Source organism: Melanerpes formicivorus, unplaced genomic scaffold (assembly GCF_026170545.1).
Source record: "Melanerpes formicivorus ecotype bairdi unplaced genomic scaffold, bMelFor1.0.p_v2 SCAF_15, whole genome shotgun sequence".
In the NCBI taxonomy this organism is placed as follows: Eukaryota; Metazoa; Chordata; class Aves; order Piciformes; family Picidae; genus Melanerpes; species Melanerpes formicivorus.
In genome coordinates, this window is record NW_027142367.1 from 17,686,977 (window position 1) to 17,709,344 (window position 22,368).

Consider the following 22,368-nt stretch of genomic DNA (forward strand, 5'->3'; position numbering starts at 1 on the left):
TTGGTAGGCGTGCCCAGTGGCAGGGAAATACTGTATGCATGTTTGTTCAAATTGCCCACAACTGTGGCAAGTACAAAATTACAGCTGTAAAATCTGTCCCCAGATGTTAACAGCAGGTATCCTTGGTGTCAGAATGTCACCAGTACAAAATAATCTGGGTCAGAAAATTGCCTAACAGAAGGGTTGTGCTGCTTTTACATGAGTTGAGGGTCAACAGACACAATATCTGATCCTACATGAGTCCTTCTAGCATCAAGTTGACTTTGCAAACCAGCTTCAATGCATCTGATCCTATGACTAAACTTGTACTAGACCAATGTTTTACAGCACCTGGCTGCAGCACTTTTATCCTGATACACAGAACCCTAAAGCTGGGTTTACTTTAACATCAAATTGCTGCTTCAGCCTGTTCCTGCAAAACCAGATGAGAAAAAACATCACCAGATGAGTCATTTGCCTTCAAGCAAGTCACACTAGATGGCTTTGGGTTTATGTTATTGCAAATTTGGTGATGCTTTAATCTGGTTTGTTAATGTTTGTATATTGCTTTGTGTCTTAGGCAGTTTGTCTTAACCTCTTGAGAGCCTACATAACAGCACCAGCAGATGGACCAAAAAGATACCTTACTTTGAAATATCCACAATACCTTAATTTAGGTTGCTTCTGCATGCTAAATCTTAATGTCTTCCTTCCTTAACTTGAAGCACAATCCAATTAGTGTTTCAAAATCTAATATAACCACAACAATGTCCAAGAGCAGTATGATTTTCATTAGATATTGTGGTCGGTCACATCTGAGACTTCACAATAAATTAGTTTGCAATTCACATTGCAAACTTTTAGCCCAAAGATATTCTGCTCTAACTGTTCATCATTTTGCACAGATACTAGCAGGCATTTCAGCAAAAAAGATCTGAAAGAGACAGAGCTGTGATTAGCAGGGTCTTACAATGCTTCTTGGTTACCCAGGTTTGTATGCTTTGCTGTAATCAAGTGTTTTCCATCTGTGGGCTGCAAGATTCTGGTGCCACAATTGGGAAACAGGAAGGTAAAATCACAAACACAGCTGCCAACTCGAAGCACAGCCTGAGTTTATGGGCTGTGAAGCTCAGCTCAGCTGCAGTCAGAGGTGTAACTTCACGAGAGCTCAGAAGAGCTAGACTGAATGGGAAATGGAGAAAATAATTACTCTTGGGCAGTGTTGTCCAAGTGATGGTTTGAGTGTGACCAGGAACACAGTGGTGTGATGCCTGAGTGCTGCTCATCAGTCCCTTGGTTTCCTCTCCCCTCAAACTTGGAAGGGAACTTCTATGTGAAGACTACCATTTTATTTGCCGTTTGAAACACATACTCTAGAGGTGTGAGGATGGGTATTTTGTGTTTTCAAGCAGAGAAACAGCTATGGAATTGGTGTTCTCTACAACTTGTCCCTCCTACAGAACTGTTCAACTGCCATCAAGAGAAAAGGAAGGTGAAAGTGTAGTTCTGCCAATGATGATGAGACAGGTTAAAGGAAATGGCTAAACTCAGAACTGAAAATCTACCATTTCAGTGCCCTGCAAAGAAGGATGCATCCTCTTTTGAATACCTTAACTCAATACCTTTTCAGTGTTTTGTTTCCTCTCTTTGCTGCTGAATTTCTGCAGGATATTAACGTGCTCTGCACAACTCTTACCAGCTCTTTAGTTTCCAGGTTACTGTAGTGGTATCAGAATCGGGTCCCAAAACAGCTATGGAAACCAGGCAAACTATTGAATAGAACAGAATAGAATAGAATAAACCAGATTGGAAGAGACTTTTGAGATCATCACGTCCAACCTATCATCCAACACCACCTAATCAACTAACCCATGCAACCAAGCACCCTATCAAGTCTCCTCCTAAACACCTCCAGTGATGGTGACTCCACCACCTCCCCAGGCAGCCCATTCCAACTGTATAGAATTTCTTCTTAACATGCAGCCTAAACCTCCCCTGGCACAGCTTGAGACTGTGTCCTCTTGTTCTGGTGCTGGTTGCCCAGGAGAAAAGACCAACCTCCACCTGTCTACAACCTCCCTTCAGGTAGTTGTAGAGAGCAATCTTCATCCCATATCAGGTTGAGATGGTTTTGCATGGAGGAAAGCATCCTTCTGCCTCACATTTCAGGTTGTTTACTACAGCCAGCTCTTCTTATCATCAGGCCATTCTTCCATTATCAGTGGCCTATTGTTCTTTCTTGTCCTGAAACCTTATCATAGTATCAGTCAGGGTTGGAAGGGACCACAAGGATCATCTAGTTCCAACCCCCCTGCCATGGGCAGGGACACCCCACACTAGACCAGGCTGGCCAGAGCCTCATCCAGCCTGGGCTTAAACACCTCCAGGGATGGGGCCTCGACCACCTCCCTGGACAACCCATTCCAGGGCTTCACCACTCTCATGGTGAAGAACCTCCTCCTCACCTCCAGCCTGAATCTCCCCACCTCCAGCTTCATTCCATTCCCCCTAGTCCTACTGTGAGGATTAACTGTGAGGATTAACCTTGAAAAGTCATCCTGCAACACTGCTAGTCTTGGAAGAACAATCAATAATAACAGAATCGGTGGGTAGAACAAGTAATTTGTTGTGGGTTTTGGTTTTGTTTCTTTTTTTCACTAAAGGCTACGTGGTCTGTGAAAACAGATGGCTAAACAACTATTAAAATAGGTAAAGGCTTACAAAATACTTACAATTCATTGCCCAGATAACTGTTTGATGTGCTCTAGGTTTTTAGACAAGTGTGCCTGAAAAGGTATTGCACGCTTTTGCTTGTATGTGTACCATCACACACACAAAATAACAACCCACACCACCACACACAATAAAACCAACCCCAAAACCAAAAGCCCTAGAAGCTGCTGTCCTGGAAAGCATAAGGGAGTGGGAACTCCTAGAAAGGAGGGGAGTGGGAACTCCTAGAAAGGAGGGGAGTGGGAGGCTTAGGATATAAAAATGGAAAAAATAACAAGGATGGCTAAACAGGATGGTCAGAGTAACAATCAAGAGAGTTTGGCCAATAGAAACCAGAGACTGAGGGTAGCGTAACAGACTTACAGAAAAGCGTAGGCAGCAGAGCAGAATTTAATTGTGATCTCTATTTTCAATGCAAAAGTCACAGAGCATCACCAGAAATGTGAAGGGGCCCAGTTCAGGAAAACAATAAATATTGCCCCATAGACTGCACATGCAAGCCCTAGTGTTCTCTACCACAAAATGTGACATGTAGAAAAAGTTCACAAAGGGCTTAAACATCATGACAGAGAACACTCAGCTGATAAACATTCACTGCAAAAATAATGTATTTCAATCTGGAAGTCTGTGGGCCACGTGTCATCAAACACCAGGAACAGTATTTGCACAACAGCCCATGTTTGTACCCTTTCTTACCTACATGTCCACTGGTAAGTATTGGACAAGGTCTGGAGAGACTTTGAATCTGATCCAGTACACATGCCCACATGAGAGCCAGCTCATACAGAAGCAATTGGAGGTCTCACTAACAGCTGAGGAAAGGCCATGAAAGCCTGAACTATGATCATTGGCTAGCTTCCTTCAACTGAATTGAGGCTGATTAAGGGCAGCCATGTAAGAAATAGCAATGTAAGCTCTGAATGTGCTTCTGAGTACCCCAGAACATCATCTCCAGGGCCTGCAACAGCTGTCCCCTCAAGCCTGCCAGCAGGAGGGTTTGCTGGTTCAGTCGCGACAGCAGAATGAGCCCAGTGAGTCTGTGAAGCAGTGTGAGAGTAGTGTGCAGCTTCATTCAGCCCCGGAATGACGGTGAATGACAGTGTCTGAGTTTGGCTCATGCCTCATGCTCACACATGAACACTAGACTGGGGCCACGGCTCACACGCCTGTCAGGAGCAGGTATCCTGAGAGCTGCACACAAATGGTATCTGTACATCGGCGGGGTACAGGGTGTGCTGTAAAGGCTGTTCCCAGGTAAGCTGAAAATGTTCTTTCTTCTGTGTGGAACAGAAACGGGCACATACCTGCTAAAGCCTGGCGCTTTTTCTTGCCAAGGAAACCCATGGTGCAGCAAGAGGGAGAGGGCTGTGCTGGGGCAGGCAGGCCAGGCCCGAGGGGGCTGCAGGGTAGGCTGCAAGGCTCTCCTTGGCCATCCACCACTGGTCAGGTGAGGTAAGAAGGGAAAGAGCACACGCTGGCACCCACCCCAGTTACATCCCGGGGTGCCCCTGGGGAGCCTGCTCCCAAGTGGCCTCCCAGCAGCACACATCAGAAGGGTGGCTGGGTCCAGGGACCAGCCAGGCACTCTCCTGCCCCAGGAAGCAGTTCTCCCAGGATCCTGAGGCAGCTGCTGCCCCCTGCGGGGCTTTGAACCCTTCCAGCCGAACACCAGTTCCAACAGACAGGAGCTTGTGGTGATAACATCCCGTTTGCCTAATCCCCAGTCTCTATTTCTGATCAGTTTAAACTCTGGCGTGAATCGGGGGGGGGAAAAGGAAAAAAATCAGTCTTCCAAGAGAACAAATAAGCCAATAAATAAGTAGCTGGCGACACATCAGTGCAGGCCAGCTGAAATGCAAATGCAGCCTGGACTCTGCCGCACTGCACAGCCGAAGGCAGCCGAGCTTTGCATGCCGGGAACCTGCAGGCAGGGAGAGCTCCGTTTTCTCTCTCCCGCTCACGCAGTCCCCCGGCGGCCAGGCCGGTCCGGGCCGGTCCAGCGCGGGCCGGCAGGGGGCGACCACGGCTGGGCTATGCAGACGGTGCAGCCCGAGTCGGTGCGCTGTCACGGTCCCGCGTTAAATGCGCGAAGGCCTTGGGGATATAGCTTTCTTGCTTTGCTTTATGGCGGCAACCGAGCTGGGCCTTGCCTCCTGTGAAACAGCAGTAAAACAGGTCTGAACTCAGCTCAGGCTCCTGGGAGGCACTCGCTGCCGATGGCGGCCCTGGCTGAAGGCTGGCCCTTCTGCCTCGCCGAAGGGAGCTCTGCTCAGCTCTGGCAGCCTGAGGGTTTCAGGGCTGAGGCATCCAGGCGCAGCCAGGCCCAGGTGTGCGGAGTGTCTGCCTTTGGTGTGTCCCGCACTGTCCAGCTTGCGTTGGGTGAACTGCCAGGCGCCTCAGCCCTGTTAACTTTGCAATTCCCTGCCTTCAGACAGTCAGAGACAGGTTCTGCTGAGGCTCTCCGTTCTCTCTGACCAGTCTCATTGGCACCCGGTATATTTTACCTTGAGGCTCTGTTAAGTGCAAAGCCAGTCCCTAATGCCTGTGAACTGCCACTGAATGAATTAGTAAGATTTCCTTCCCCCACCCCCTGTGTTGAGAAAGAAACTACTGAACATAGAGCTACGTGTGGTTAATCATTAATGAAAATGTGCAGGGCAACGAGAGTATCTTCCTTGTACCAGATAGTTACTGTGAAAAAGTGTTAGAAAGTTCTTAACCTTAAAATTCCTCAGCCACTTCTGACCAGCGCAGGACAGGAGAACATAAATTATCTACAGAAAATACCGCTTCCCAAAGTACCTGGGAGAGGTGTGAAGTCTCCAAAGAGGTAAGGACAAAGTCATTAATGTCTGAAAATGAAATTATCTCTCTACTTTCGCCAAATAATCCGCTCTGGCAAGCCCATGCAATTTATTAAGTATGTAAGGTAGTGACCATTTAGAAATGCAGCATAATATGCTCCATGGTATGCTATTTTAATTGAGATTCAGGCTGGATGTGAGGAGGAGGTTCTTCACCATGAGAGTGGTGAAGCCCTGGAATGGGTTGTCCAGGGAGGTGGTTGGGGCCCTGTCCCTGGAGGTGTTTAAGCCCAGGCTGGATGAGGCTCTGGCCAGGCTGATCTAGTGTGGGGTGTCCCTGCCCATGGCAGGGGGTTGGAACTAGATGATCCTTGTGGTCCCTTCCAACCCTGAATGAAACTATGAAACTATGACATGTGCTTAAGCCAATTGTGTTGAAATAGTCAAGAGTTTAGGAAATGTTTTAGTATCACAACTTTGCAATTCACAATAATTAAAAAATAATCTCTTAAATGCTTCTGAAAACTGACTTGAGGGCACTGCTGGTGAAGTGAAGGGATGGCAGTACCTCTGGGTGATGGGATCCTGGGCAATCTCAGGACTGAATCACAGGCTCACAGAATGGTAGGGGTTGGAAGGGACTTCTGGGGATCGTCTAGTCCAGTCCCCTTGCTAAAGGATCTTTGCCTGGATCAGGTTGCACAGGAACATGCCTAGGTGGGTTTTGAAAGTCTCCAGAAGAGAATTTACAGCCCCTCTGGGCAGCACATTCCAGTGCTCCATCACCTTCAAAGAAAAGAAGTTTTTCCTTATGCTTAGGAGGGATTTTCTATATTCTGTTTCTGCCCATTGCCCATTGTGTTATCACTGGGCACCACTGAAAAGAGTCTGGCCCCAGCACCAGCTGACAAAGGAATGTTACTAACCTTTTCAAATTTGGTCAGAAAAGAAGTTGTTACTTGATTGAAAATTGAGTTCTCCTGTTGCTGTAGCTTGGTTTCATTGGGAATATGTCATATGGTATTTGTCCTCTTGTAGAGGTGGTGTTTGTTACACTAACACTATGTTGACATTACCATTTTATGTGTGGCTAGATGTAGAACAGTGGGGCAATGCATTTCATAGGGTCAGCTGTTATGCTATCATGGAAAGAAAATTGCTGAAGATTGTTTAAAGTTGTCAGTTTGTTTGGAGGGACAGTTGATACACATCCCTGGGAAATGCCCCTGTTGTTTTAGTCTTTCCAATAGTCTCCCATTAGTATATGTTTCCTGCTCTGTTCCTTCCATTCTATAACAAAACCTGGTTTCTTCATTCTCTTGAAGCACCAAAGATTGAGTATTTTTTTCATTCATTACATCATTAGCAAAAATACCTCATCAGTGGTATTTTGTAATACCATCCTTTGTAAGTGAGAACAATTAATCCAACCTGTACAACAAACTTGACTTGCAGCACTTCCTGATCACAATCCTGTTACTCAGCAAAATCTGTTGCCTTTGCATGTACGCCAGCCTCCAGTGTTCCTCTCCCCGTGCTCATGCTGCTTATATGTTCTATCTCTTGGCAAAAACATCTTTCCTGTGGAAAACATTTTGAATGCAACTGTTTTGTTGTATGTTTTTCACCTTCTTTCTTGATCCATTGTAGGTTGTATCTCCATCTATTCACAAGTACATAAATAGAAGAGATCTTCCAGTAAGCATCACAGTATAACTCATTTGAATCTCCCCCGGAGAAGGGAGTAAGTGCCTTTGAAGAGGAATCTTCTCTTAAACTTCAGGAGTGCCTGTTTGAAAGGGAAAATTTGAGAGAACACTGAACATTCCAGAACTGCCCCAACAACTGATCAAAAGTCACCAAAATTTCTAATTCCTGAGCTTGTTCTTACTGGATCCAAACTTCCTGCTATTCTTGATCACACTACTTACTAAGCAGAAGCTTTCATTTGACAGTGCCACTGAGGTTGCTTAGACTAAGTCCATTAGTTAGGCCCTTCAGATTTTTGGAGACTTAATTCCACTCTCCCTCTGTTTGCTTTGTTACTTCAGAATTGTTACCGAGCTTCCTGAGACTGTGCTGACTATTTAACATGCAACATTCCTAGCTGTCCTCCCCAGTTTCTGTGGCTGCATCATTAATAGAAAAAAAAGAAAAAACAAAGGGGGGGAGGGAGGGAGAAGGAAGAGAAGAGGGGGATGAGGTGGTGGGATGATGTCCTTTCAATGACAGTTTTCATATGCATAATTAACAAATAGAAACCTCCCCAGGTAATGCAGCTTTCATGTATTTTAGGTAGTCTACCAGACATCATCTGCAGAAAATGTGATTGAGAATGGGCATAGAACAAATGGATCAGGAGGAATACTCATTGTAGTGATGGTTAGTGACAGATCTGAGATGGGAGAGGATGAGTAAGTGTACTGTATTAAGAAGTAACAAGAGGAATTCTGTGTGTGTTTTGCCCATGCCTATTGACCCCTGTTCAAGATGTTCCATAAAATGATCCAAAATAATGTGTAAACCAAATTTAATGCTACAATGTAGATGCAGATGAAGGCCTGGACTGTACTGGAATAGCTTAGAATAAAAAAAATAGAATAGAATAAAATAAACCACGTTGGAAGAGACCTTCAAGATCATCGTGTCCAACCTATCATCCAACACCACCTAATCAACTAACCCATGGCACCAAGCACCCTGTCAAGTCTCCTCCTGAACACCTCCAGTGATGGTGATTCCACCACCTCCCCAGGCAGCCCACTCCAGTGGGCAATCACTCTCTCTGTGTAAAACTTCCTCCTGACCTCCAGCCTGAACCTCCCCTGGTGCAGCCTGAGACTGTGTCCTCTTGTTCTGGTGCTGGCTGCCTGGGAGAAGAGACCAACCTCTCTGCCTGTCTACAACCCCCCTTCAGGTAGTTGTAGAGAGCAATAAGGTCACCCCTGAGTCTCCTTCTCTCCAGGCTAAGCAGCCCCAGCTCCCTCAGCCTCTCCTCATAGGAATCTGTATGATTGTACTGAATGCTATTTAGTACTAAGGATCGATGATAAATTGGAGTATACAATCAAACTTCATACCAGATGTAGATACAGGATTATCATTGCTCTGGAAGAGAGGAATCTTGAGATCAGATACCTTTTTTGGTATTCATTCATTCATTCACCTTTATTAACTAAGTCAACTGATTAATTCAGACTAACCAATGAAGTGATAGAAAACATTTTGAAAGCTTTGTAAACAATAACAGCATTAGCATAGCTTTAAGGAATGTGCGTACCCAAACATAAAACAATTCACCCCCCACCCAGAGTGCAAGTACAGGCACCCCTAGGCAGTCACCAGTTAGAAGCAGGGCCCTGCTGCAGTCCTGGCTCTTTTCAGCACTTGCAATGTGGCCTGAGCCAGCAGGGGAAAAAAAAGCCATCTGCAGCTGGATGCTGTAATGTTACACATACTCCCTGGTTTCCCTTTCTTTCTGTTTTTCAGCATTTTGGTCAGTTTTCTTCTGGCATGATCTCTTGTTTCTTCAGTATTCTTTTTTACTCCAAGGAAATTTATATTTAATGTTGGCATCTGTCCCTAGAATCCTTCCTTTGATCATCTCCTAGAATTTATTTAATTATTTAGTGATCCTTCCTTGTCATGTTATGATATACTGCTGCACAGCCTTTACTTGGGTGGGTACATGCCTGTATATGTTCAGCTTCTGTTACAAAATCACAGGCTCACAGAAGTCATTTATGTGCTGGTTGCTAACATGACAAGTGCCGCATGCTCACTCTCTGGTTTTCTCTTGCCTTGCACATGCCAGAATTTGTTTCTTGGCACTGCTAACTGGGATGATGACTTGTCCCCTCATGTGCCTGCCTTGCCAGCTTTGAAATAGGCTCATGTCATGCCATTATCTTTAGATACCTGTCAACCAGATGCCTAAGTGTTGATTCCTAAGTATTGCACAGCCAGAGTCCTGAGGGCTGTCACACCTGCCAGGATATTTTAACTTACTGTGCTAGGCTAATGAAAATAATGTGTATTATCATAGTATCATAGTATCATTCAGGGTTGGAAGGGACCACAAGGATCATCTAGTTCCAACCCCCCTGCCATGGGCAGGGACACCCCACACTAGATCAGGCTGCCCAGAGCCTCGTCCAGCCTGGCCTTAAACACCCCCAGGGATGGGGCCCCAACCACCTCCCTGGACAACCCATTCCAGGGTTTCACCACTCTCATGGTGAAGAACCTCCTCCTCACATCCAGCCTGAATCTCCCCACCTCCAGCTTCATTCCATTCCCCCTAGTCCTATCACTGCCTGAGAAGTCCTTCCCCAGCCTTCCTGTAGGCCCCCTTCAGATACTGGAAGGCTACAATTAGGTCACCTCGGAGCCTTCTCTTCTGCAGACTGAACAGCCCCAACTCCTTCAGTCTGTCCTCACAGGAGAGGTGCTCCAGCCCTCTGATCATCCTCGTGGCCCTTCTCTGGACACCTTCTAGCACCTCCATATCCCTCTTGTAATAGGGGCTCCAGAACTGGACACAGTACTCCAGGTGGGGTCTCCCCAGAGCTGAGTAGAGGGGGAGGATCACCTCCCTCGACCTGCTAGCCACACTTCTCCTGATGCAGCCCAGGATCTGATTGGCTTTGGGGGCTGCAAGTGCACACTGAGAGCTCCTGTTGAGCTTCTTGTCCACCAGCACCCCCAAGTCTCTCTCCTCAGGGCTGCTTTCCAGCCAGTCACTGCCCAGCCTGGGTTTGTGTCTGGGATTGCCTCGATGCAAAGTTTAAGTTAAAAAACTAAACCCCAGAGCTTTACAAATGCATAATGAAAGATAAGGCACCCATTATGAATGCTTATGATTATATGCAAGTGTAAGGATTCTCTGGAGTGATATCAGCAACTTACCTAGTTACAAGTCTGATCATCTACAATAAGATGACCCACTTAGTGGATGAGGGAGGTACCATGGGCATTGTCTACCTGGACTCCAGTAAAAAAGGTGGGGTTTTTGGTTTGGTTTGGTTTGGGGGTTGTGTTGTTTTGTTTTGTTTAAAGCAAGATTAAATGGGCAAAAAATATGTTTGTATCTTAGATTCTTGGATAGTGCTAGAAAAGAAATCACCCAAAGTCAGAAGCATGCTCATTGGGAAGTAAAATAGAAATAGGCACAAATAACTGTGAAAAGGAGGAGGTATTGGTAGGTGCAAGAACAGCCTAGGGCATGGATTTACACAACAGCTGTGTGCCATGGGGTGATATACTTGAGATCAGCATTCTCCTTCAGAAACTCATGGCACAAGGCTTGGGTAAGTGTACTTTGCATTGGATAAAAAAAGTGGCTGGATGGCTGGGACCAAAGAGTAGTGGTGAATGGAGTTGAATCTGGCTGGCACCCAGTCACTAGTGGTGTCCCCCAGGCTTCAGTACTGGGGCCTGTCCTCTTTAATATCTTTATCAATGATCTGGATAAGGGGATTGTGCATGCTCAGTAGGTTTGCAGATGGTTCCAAGTTGGGTGGCTATGTTGATCTGCTAGAGGGCACAGAATATTTACAGCAGGATCTGGGCAGGTTAGATTGAAGGGCTGAGCCTAACTGTATGAAATTCAACAAGGCCAAGTGCCAGGTCCTCCACCTGGGTCACAACAACGCCATGGTAAGCTACAGATCTGGGGATGTGTGGTTTAAGGCTGCAACCCAGAGAGGGACCTGGGGGTATTGATTTGCAGTTGACTGAATATGAGTCAGAAGTTTTCCCAGGTGGCCAAGAAAGCCAGTGGCAATGTATTTGAAAGACTGTGAGAGCTTCACTGCACATTGCCTCTATGCTCTCAGTTCAGCCTCATTTTTCTGGGGGTGGGGGGAATAATTGAATGCTTTTCCTGATAAGGATGTGAATACAGTTTCATTGTATGAAACCCCATGGCTCCACCTGTCTATCTTCCAAATTAAACAGGCAGAGCCATAGCAAATGTTTTGAGTCTTAGCACATGTTCTGGATCCCTTATTCCCCAGTTATCTTCCACATGCTAGCTGAGGATGCTTCTGGTCACCTTGTCATCACAGTTTCACATCTTGTCTTCCCGGGTAGCAGTAAGAGCAGCCAATAGAGCTGCAAGCTTCAGCGCTGAAGGGAAGTGTGTGGTCTTGAGGACCTAGAAATACTGTCAGGCTTTTCATGACAGCTTGCTATCCTGGGATTGTTAGAAACCGCTGTAAGTATCCACAGAATAGATAACTCTGTTTCTTATGGGTTTTTTTCCCAGTAAATAGGAAGTGTCTGCCTTTGTAAGGAGGTCATGTAATTGATCCCATGTTTAACATTGTATTAAGTTATTTTCTTTAGCAGTGTTGGCAGGCTTGGGATATGCTTGATGTGAATTGTACTTGCTATTGAAGAATCTAAAGTTAAGCTGGACTGGATGACCTTTGGAGGTCTCTTCCAGCCCAAACCATTCTATGTTCCTATGTTTAATCTTTATATAGTAGATTAATTACTTTTACTTTTCCTGAAGACTGCAGTTACATTGCATGTAGACTACTGACCTGGGTGGTATGAGTGTATTATTGTGCAAGATGTAGTAACTAGATAATAGTTTTGCTGAAAGGTTAGTGTGATTTTACATGCTGAATACACAAATTAAGAAAAAACAAACCCCCAAAAATAGCCAGTGTAAAATATGTAAAAATGTAGATGCAGAGCAGTTTTCTTTATTTTTACTTCAGTGGGCAGTAGGCTTAGGCTTAGACTGATGCCTTATTAAAAAGAGAGAAGTAAAAAATATTATCCCTTAGAATTCAGTAGAAGCCATAGGCAGGTAAGATACTTTCATAGTATCATAGTATCAGTCAGGGTTGGAAGGGACCACAAGGATCATCTACTTCCAACCCCCCTGCCATGGGCAGGGACACCCCACACTAGATCAGGCTGGCCAGAGCCTCATCCAGCCTTTACTCCATAATAAGTTGTAATATATATATAACATAAAATGTGGTAGTGATTCTCCCTCTTTCAGCATACTTTCCCTCCATTGCATGTTCTCTGACCGCTGGAGAACAGTGAAAAATGACATTTCTGAATCACGTCCTGCTTGCAAATGTTAGGCTGGTGTTAGCGGTGAAAGAGATGTCTCTTGAGACTATGCAAATCAAGATCACTCCTAAATGAAAGAGAGGTTTTTTTAAGAGTTAGCAGGAAAGAAGAAAACCAGAAATCTACCTGATTGTCTTTCAGAGAACTATTGAGAATGTCAGGCTGCTGCAAAGGGAGGTTTCTTCTGGACTAGCGCATCTGACCTCAGCACGCTAAGATCTCTGAGCACAAAGGTAATGAGTGCACTGGACTATCCTTCTTACTTAACTGCCTATCACCTCCAGTCACATTATCATAGAATTATGGAATCATGGAATGGTTTACTTTGGAAGGGAACTCCAAAGGTCATTTAATCCAACCCCCCTGCAGTGAGCAGGGACATCCTCCATTAGATCAGGTTGCATAGAGCCCCATTGAGCCTGACCTTGAATATTGCCAAAGAATGGGCTTCAACTACCCCCCTGGGCAACTTGCTCCTGTGTTCCACTACCCTCATGGCAAAGAACTTCCTCCTCACATCCAACCTAAATCTACTCTTTTCTAATTTAAAACCATTGCCCCTCATCCTATCACTTCAGGCCTTTGGAAATGGTCCCTTTCCAGCCTTCTTGTAGGCCCCTTTCAGGTACTGGAAAGCCATTCTTAGGTCTTCCCAGAGCCTTCTCTTCTCCAGGCTGAACAACCCCTCCTCTGGACCCGCTTCATCGCTTCACCTGCTTCATCCCTCTTGTGCTGGGGGCACCAGAGCTGTACACATACTCCAGATGAGGTCTTACCAGAGCACAGTAAAGAGGCAGAATCACCTCTCTTGATCTGCTGGCGCAGTTCTTTTGATGCAGCCCAGGCTGCAATTTGCCCTCTGGGCTGCAAGCACATGCTGTTGGCTCATGTCCAGCTTTTCTTCCCCAGAACTCTGAATTCCTTTTCTGCAGAGCTGTTTTGTATCACCTCATCCCCCAGTCTGTATTAGTAACAAGGATTGTTCTGACCTAGGTGCAGGACTCTACACTTGCTCTTGTTGAACCTCCTGAGGTTCACCTGGGCCCACCTCCCCAACTTGTCCAGCACCTTCTGGATGACATCTCATTCCTCTGGCATATCGACAGCACCACTCAGCTGGTGTCATCTGCAAACTTGCTGATGGTGCATTTATCATTGAGAAAAATATTAAACAGTACAGGTCCCAGTACAGACCCCTGAGGGACACTGCTTGTCACCAATCTCCATGTGGACTTTGAGCCATTAGCTACTACCCTCTGGATGCAACCATCCAGCCAATTCCTTATCCACTGAACAGGTCTACCCATCAAATCCATGTCTCTCCAAATTGGCAAGCAGGATGTCGTGGGGGACCGTGTCAAAGGCCTTGCAGAAGTTCAGATAGATGACATCCATAGGTTGTCACTTGTCCAATGATGGACATCATCTATCTGTGCTGTGTCAAAGCTTCTAGGAGAATCTGCTCCATGATCTTCCCAGGCAGAGGGGTGACAGGTCCGTAGTTCCCAGGGTCCTAATTTCTAGCTTTTATTAAAATGGCTGTAATGTGTCCCTTCTTCCAGTCTCTAGGGACTTCACCTGACTGTCAGGACTTTTCAGATACTGAGGAAAGTGGCCTGGTGACTACATCAGCCAATTCTCTCAGGACTCTGGGATGCACCTCCTCAGGTCCCATATACTTATGTATGTTCACGTTCCAAGGATGGTCACAAACTTGATCACCACATACACCCTTATCTCCACCCTGTATTTTATTAACTTGGGCATAAATCCTCTTTAAATGAGATCTTGTCTGTTGTAAGGATAATGTGGAAGCTGTGATTGTATGAGGTGTGGCAGTGAACAGTACCATAAGGAGAGCAGACGGCAGTCGGTTCTGTGTGGGGATCTGGCTGGCTGTGCTGTGGTGAAGCTACCTGCAGCAGCTTAAGCTGTTATCTTTCCTGGCTGGCTGTTTTACCTCCTAGCTGGAGATGCTTGGGCAATCTTACAGAGTTGGCAGGATGGAGTGTGTGAACACTTGGTGGCTCTGTCACCCAGCGCTACAGGAATAGGCAGGTCCATTTCGGGATCTTTGGTAGAACGAGGACTGGATACAGGGCTGTAGTTACAATTAGAGCTTTATTGTTACATAAAATATTTCATTATAGCATAGCTTATTGTTATTTACAGTTTCTAGATTCAGTGTAACTTGTTCTTGCACAAGGTTTTTATCAATTATCATACTTGCAGTTAAGCAAAATATCTAGCAATTGGTGTGACTTTCTTACTGTATAGAGTCTTTAGTTTCTAAGACTTTTAAATACCTGGACCCTCTGCAGATCAGGTTAATAATCAGTGCATGGTTCAATAATCATAATGTGGACTCAGACTTCACCCAAAAGAATACGAGCCACTCCGTTTTCAGAGCAAGAAGACAATGGTGGATGCACCCCAGACTTCTAGGGAATAACAGGTTTTGCTGTGCAGCAGAAGGACTTGCAGCTGCTAGATTTTCTAGGCAATATCTCATGTGCTGTTAACTTCCCTGTTCCTTAACGGCTGTCACCACATCCTGGCAGCAAGGCTTGGTGGTCAGATAATCTTGTCACAATGCCAACAGGGGATCTGTCTGTTTTGTTATGGGGGTGATGACATAGAATCATAGAACTGTTTAGGTCGGAAAAGGCCTTTAAGATCGAGTCCAGCCATTAACCTAGCATTGCCAAGTTGACAGAGCTGAAAAGGGGAAGAGAGAAGGAGGTGATATGTGATCAGCATGCTTACATTTTGTGGTCATTTCGCTTAGGAAATGGTGTTGGTTATGCTAATAGTATCACCAGGAGTCCAGGAGCAGGGCATAGCAGTTACATGGCTCCAATAGAGAGCTTTGTCTTAGTGTAAATGCATTTTCCTAAGCAAAAGTCACACACTGCACTCAGGCAGTTGAGTACATGTATCACTGTCACCTGTGAGACAGAGACAATAACCCACAGCAGAAGGTATCAAACATTGCCTTACTCCTCACTTCAGCTGTATGTGTCCATGACCAGGGAGACCTGTGGATGTGAAGATTCAGTTCCCACTCAGTTCTTCAGAGTTCTAGGTCTGTGATAAACTTACAGTAATTCCTCTTTCTTGGAGAAAGTCCATAAACTTGGTAACTTCTATGTTAAGCATATATTCTCCATCAAATTGGCATTGGGCTTTCTAGAAAGGTGCTCATGTTAGCACAGGACTCAAGGGATGTCAATGACTTTTGCAACAAACCCCTCAGTGAGGAAGGGCAATGAATCCCTGTACAATCCCTTGCCACAGTACTTGCTGTATTCTCAAGCAATTGAACACCAACATGCTCTTTATGAGAAGACTCCAATGTTGTGGATCCAACCTAGAGGAGGGTAGATTTAGATTAGGTGTTAGGAACAAGTTCTTCACCATAAAGATGATGAGACAATGGTTGCCCGGGGTGGCGGAAGCCCCATCCCTGCATGTTTTTAAGGCCAGGCTGAATGTGATTCTGGGCAACCTGGTCTAGTGGAAAGTGTCCCTGCTCATGGCAAAGGGGTTGGAACTAGGAGACTCTTGAGGTCCCTTCCAACCCTGACAATTCTGTGTGATTCTGTGTTGTTCTTATCCCATAAAGAATGACTCAAGGCTTATATTGGTTGCAAATGCTTGTCCAGGCTTATTGGAAGTGTTGTGTGACCCTCATCATAATCACAGAATCACAGCCAGGGACAGAGTGTGTTCTGCACCAAGCATTGACTCAAGGCTTATATTGGTTGCAAATGCTATTCCAAGCTTATTGCAAGCATTGTGTGGTCCTCATCACAATGCATTAATCACAGCCAGTGACAAAGCATTTTCTGCACCAAGCATTATGTGATCTTTGATGTCTTTGTAAAGAGTGAACAAAACAAATTAGGTACATAAGAGCAAGCACTGCATCATGTTCCTTCTGTATCTCAAGCCATCTTGTTCCTCATGCCTCACCTAGACCTGTCTTTTCACCCACACAGAACTAAGTCCTATAAATTAATTTTATGATATGAAGTCTCAATAGCACATTTAAACCCCACGCTTAAGTTCATCTATCAGTCACAGCTCCTGTGAGGCTCACAAAAGCCAATGCTTGAGAAACTGATTTCTGTGAGTAATATATGGCTGGACAAGTGCCCCAGCAGTGCGTGCACCCCTAGGTAAGCACATCATCTCAGCTCACAGCAGAAGCTGTTCCTATCACAGTATTGGAAGTGCCTGCCTACTGTGATTGCAGCCTGCTCTCACTGTCTCTGTGACTCTTCACAGCCTGTCAGTTTTTCTATTGACACTTTTTCAGTTCATCACAACCTGTCTTTTTTCTGTAGGCTTGCTTCCATAAAGTAGAGTGCTTTGGTTCCCTCAAACCAGCAAGTGGTACATGAATGCCTCCAAGGCTCTCTGAGTCTGTGTCCAGGTTCACTTTGTTAGCAGTTCCTTTTTATTCTTGTTTGGTTTACCTTCACATGGTGGCACAGACAGCAATACAGAACTGAATGGGTGAAACAAGTCACACAAAATAGTCATGAAAGACAAACTGACTTATGTTCTGCAGGAGACTTAGTTTTTATCCTTGTATAATGCAAGTAATCCATCTATTAATGTCTGAGGGCTTTATTAAATTCTTACTCTGTTCCAAAGAAAATGCACCTTCTGTTTTATTCAGAAAATTTCTAGTGGCACATTTCTCTTCTGTCTTGTCTCATCTTTGTGGCTCATGCAGGTTTGGACCTTTTTTATGGAACATGTAAGGACTTTCATTCCAGTATCTGCTTGATTCTTAGAGGCTCTTTCTTTCCTTCTCACTTTTGTAGGGAGTTTTCCTTTACATTACTAGTATTATTACATTTATGGAAAAATATATTGAGGAAAAAAAGACAGACAAGGACAGAGGAGGAGCAGTTGAGAGAGAAGCTAAAAAAGCCTGGAGCCTCCAAGTAGCATCTTCAAACTACGGAGGAGTAAACCAAATACTAGGCAACAAAACTGTTTTCTCTTATGCTTAGGCAACAGTGACTGTTCTTTTGATACCAAATATTGAAAAAATGCACAAATATTGATGACATCTGAGTCAGAAAAGCCTTTCACATCATAGCTCAGGTTTGTTCAAATAATGTTAGGCTCAGTGATCTACAAAACAAACAAATCTTGACTAATTTTAGTAGCTAGAGCCACATCGGGAGGCTAGCATGCCCTTCAGGTGAGTGAAAAATAAGGTTGAGAAATAAATTCATCTAATCATAACGGGACTGAAGGCCTCAGAAAACTGCCTCTTAATGTCTAGTCTGCATTGTGTAACAACAGAAGAAGTTAAAACTATTGGAAAGTAGGTAAAAACTGTTTAACTCCCTCTGCTTCGGTCCATGTCCGTGCACAGGGACTGGCAGTGCGACTGCAAAGTGACTGATAACTCATTGTCTGCATCATTCGCCAGTGCTGCACTGTAGCCTCCTGTTCAAACATGTTATCGCTCCCGCCATGTTTGCAATCCAAGCAGTTCAGCAATGGTAACAAATTGGTACCATTACTGCATGGGCACAGCATCATTATATATCATTATGAAGGTGACATACCTCCATGTGCAAAAACACGTTGAAGCCTGTCTCATCTTAGCTGATCTGTTGGTTACTTACCAGCAAGCCCTTTCAACCTTTTAGGATCATCTGTTACTTCTCAAATGCTGGTGTCTAGAATTTGGAAGCAGTTTGGCAGTAAAGGGGAAGTCTGCATTCACTGTGTTTCAGCAGTAAGTAAAATTCTCTGTGAAAAATCCAGCATACTGGAGGTCTGGAACAAATTTTCATGGCCACAGCAGGTATGACTTAGCCAGCCCCTACTAGGGAAAGTTTAATGAACTTGCTTTTGTCCACTATGGAAAGCTTCTATTAAGCAAAGGTTTGTGTATTGGCAACAGATGATGAGGAGGGTTAAGAAATGTAGTATGAGCTAGAAGAATTGCTGGAGTTATATAGGGACATTGGGATATACTTTTTGGAAGAGCATTTCATTCCCTTTCCCCACCTTACCTATTGTACCTCTTCCATTTTATTTCATTATTTTCTTCTGAAGAAATAATACAAAAAAAATTTTGATAGAAAATACAACTACTGCCTGCTCACAGCAAATTTAAGGCAACTTAGAGATATAGCAGAGAAGTGAAAACTCATCAAATTACTTTGAGGTGGTATTTCATCGCTGATTGATTACACCAGCATATTAATACTTCAGCCTTAATTTTAGTTTCCATTTTTAATTTCTCTTGAAAATTGTTGCAAGCCATAGAGACATCTTCAGTTTCTGCATCTCTTAGACCCTTACAACACTTTTTTTTTTTAAATGGAGTCCAATTTGTCCAGGCTGTGGCTCTCCACACTCAGGAGTTGATTTGTGGGGGAAAGCAACTGAAAGCCGGATGTAGCTGACCCTGGGATTCCTTGACGTTTTCAACAGTAGAGACTAATCATTGCAGTATCACAGTATCACAGTATAACTAAGGTTGGAGAGGACCTTGAGGATCATCAAGTCCAACCTATCAACACAGACCCCATGACTAGACCATGGCACCAAGTGCCACGTCCAATCCCCTCTTGAATGCCTCCAGGGACGGTGACTCCACCACCTCCCTGGGCAGCACATTCCAATGACGAACGACTCGCTCGGTGAAGAACTTTCTCCTCACCTCGAGTCTAAACCTCCCCTGGTGCAGCTTGAGACTGTGTCCCCTTGTTCTGGTGCTGGTTGGCTGGGAGAAGAGACCAACCCCTTCTTGGCTACAACCACCTTTCAGGTAGTTGTAGAGGGCAATGAGGTCACCCCTGAGCCTCCTCTTCTCCAGGAGAGTCAACTGAAAATGTAAGCACTGAAATTGTAAGTCAGATCACAGAGTAACAGCTAGCACAACAAGTGCAATGAAACCTACAAGCCAGTCTGTGGGCCAGTTGCTGCCCCAGATCTGCTACACTACCTGGCTGTAAGTTGTTCAGGACTATGAAATGCTGATTTTAAAACAAACTTGAACTAAACAAAAATGACAGGCAGTTACCTGCATTCATCCAGGAACAAGAACTCCTTTAGAATAAGGAAACAAGTCTTGAACATTTACCATTGCTTTGAAGTTTATGTATGATGAAAGAGAGAAACTGGAGAAAGTTAGATGCAGCATATCTGAAGATGTTATGTGTACCTCATGTTCAGAGCTTACAGTCACTCAAGTGGTACTTCAATCATATCTATGAGCTTTTTCCTGAGAGCTACAGAAGTGGTTCATAGCACTTGCTTTTACAGCAAAAGCCACAGCAGAAATGTCCCAGAATGTGTTAACCCAGACAAGGACCACATGATCAGAACTCACTGTCAGACCTGTTTACAGAGTTCAGGGAAGGAAACACATATCCCTTCTCACTTAACGTAGGCAATGGCCGTTTCTCTGTCAGATCTCTCTGCCTGTTGGGTAGTTTGCTTAGCGAGGTGTATTTTGGAGGAGGTGTGGGAGGAGGGAGAGATGCTGCTGCTGCTGCGTGTTCAATGCAAAGTACTTGGCTGTGATAGGCTGAGGGGATGTGGATACTCTGCCGATGTATGCTGGCAACGGCATCCTTTGCTCTTTATAGCTGTCACAGAAGAGCAAACTGTGACAGAAAGACAGTGAGAAAGACAAAGGAGAGAGAAAAAAACCTTTCCAACTCGCTGTAAGTAACATTTTTTGTCATTAAAGCTTTGTGGCTGTTGACTTCAAGCAGGTACATTTGGATTGGTGCAAAAATTGGCTACTTAGAGTGAGAGCTCAGCGAATAGTCACCCAGGGATAATCCAAGATATTAAAAGAAAATATTTCTTTTTGATGTAAGTTTGCACAGTGTTGGGTGCACCTCTCATTTTGTGTTTGTTTAGTGGTATATATGATGTGTGTCAGCTATAACTGTTTATGTACATTTATGCAGAATCCCATGTATTCAGAAGTTTTTATCTTTCCAAATGCAACAGTTCTGAACAACCAAGCAGGCCCTGAGAAACTATCTGCCAAACGTTTTAAATAATATTTTCAATATGAATTTAATACATGACCTTTTAATGTGAAGTTTTCCTCATAAATTGCCCTTCCTCAACACTATATTAAAACCTCAGAAGGGGGAATTACCAAGTTGCAGACCCTGTGCCAGTGAGAGCAATTAATAGACCCAACAACTTCTTACTGAAAAATTATTTTTTACAATTAAATATAGGGCCTGTGCCATATCTACCTTATGTCTGGCTTGTACAGAAGTACAAGTACAGAGCAGATTGAATTGCTTTTTACTCATGCTAAAAGAAAATTGATCCTGCAGTCCTTATCCAGGTGATACGCCTATTGCCAATAGCAGAAGTTTAGCCTAACAGTAGCCACAGCTACAAAGAGCAGTGGTTTCAAGAGCAGAAAGTCCTCATGTCTCGAGTTGTGTCACTGTGGCACCACAAGCCTTGGAATTGCATTATATTCTGCAGCAGTCAGTTGGTAGAACAGAAAGTGCACTTACCTCATTTATTGAAAAGACACACAGTTATTATCTTTTGAGCCAATCCAGCTATCAGTTTGAAATGCTATTAAATGCATCTGTGCATTCTTCCTTTCTTTATGTAGTAACAGGAGCTGCTAAAAGATTTTATTATGTTAGCTGGGTTTTGTTTTACTTTGATGAGCAAAAAAAACCAGGCATTCATAAAGTTCTAAACATTTAATATACCTCTTTCTTAATTCCTTTTTTTTTATCCCTCCCTCTTTCCCCCCCTTTTTTCCTCTATTATTTCTTGTTCTTTCTCATAACAGGCTTCCTGGTAGTATCTTTTAAATTTCTATTTAGTTAATACAAAATGTAAAACAATACTTTTAAACAGAAATAATACATTGAATGTTATAACCATAATAATATACCTATGCATTTATTTCACACTTAATTGTGCATAAACAGCTCATTTGAATGGTTCCATTTCAAAGAAAGGAGACAATTATTTGCACCTGGAATATACACTCTAGCAGCAGTTTTCAGTGACTTAACTAAAATATTGCCATGTTGAAATTTCAGTGGAGTGAAGTAGGAGGATGTATCAACTTTACATTGTGTAGCTTCCTTGTACTGTGACAACTTCCAGCAAAATTGAAGAGCAATGAGTTCATATATAAACTAAAAAAAAGTTCATGTTTTTACATGATTGTTCTTGGTTTTACTTGAAGTTAAGAGCATAACTTCTCCAGTACAATAGGGCTTGATCTGAAGAAGTACACAGTGGTATAAAAATGTCCACAAGCTATTTAACAAAGTATCTGTTGTGGTACAATGACAAAGCAAATGAATTTTTCTCTCACACTAGTATTTTGAGCTGGCACACAATGAATGCTATTTATGCCATTTGAGTTATATTTTGGGGAAAGACTGTATTTGGGAAAAGAAGCTTCTATGCTAAATCACAGAATAACAGAATGCCAGATTGGAAGGGACCAGAAGGATCATCATTTCTAGGTGATAGTCTAGTAGAAGTGAGATGGTCCATCACCCTGTCAGGCTGAGTCTTAAAACTGACCAATATAGGGGAATCCACTGCTTCCCTTGGGAGACCATTCTAGTGTCCTCATGGTGAAATATTTTCTTCTGGAGTCCACTGGGAATCTCCCCAGGAGTAACTTTTGCCTGTTACCCCATTTCCATGGGACTCCTTGTAAAGAGAAACTTCATCCTCCTGGTTTCAACCTTTTATGTACAGG

The 22,368-nt window shown here is 44.0% G+C and overlaps 1 protein-coding gene across 2 annotated transcripts in view; it reads left to right on the plus strand.

The window, feature by feature from the left end:
- The first annotated feature begins 5,472 nt into the window (after positions 1-5,472).
- The window catches only part of DDC (dopa decarboxylase), a 74,795-nt gene continuing 57,899 nt past the window's right edge, over positions 5,473-22,368 (plus strand). The window contains exon 1 of one of the 2 annotated variants that reach the window (XM_068147710.1): positions 5,473-5,542. The gene's annotated coding sequence lies outside the window, so the exon portion shown is untranslated. Of the gene's footprint in view, positions 5,543-20,127; positions 20,321-22,368 lie in introns of those variants that run through there. The other variant, XM_068147709.1, reaches the window with a different exon arrangement.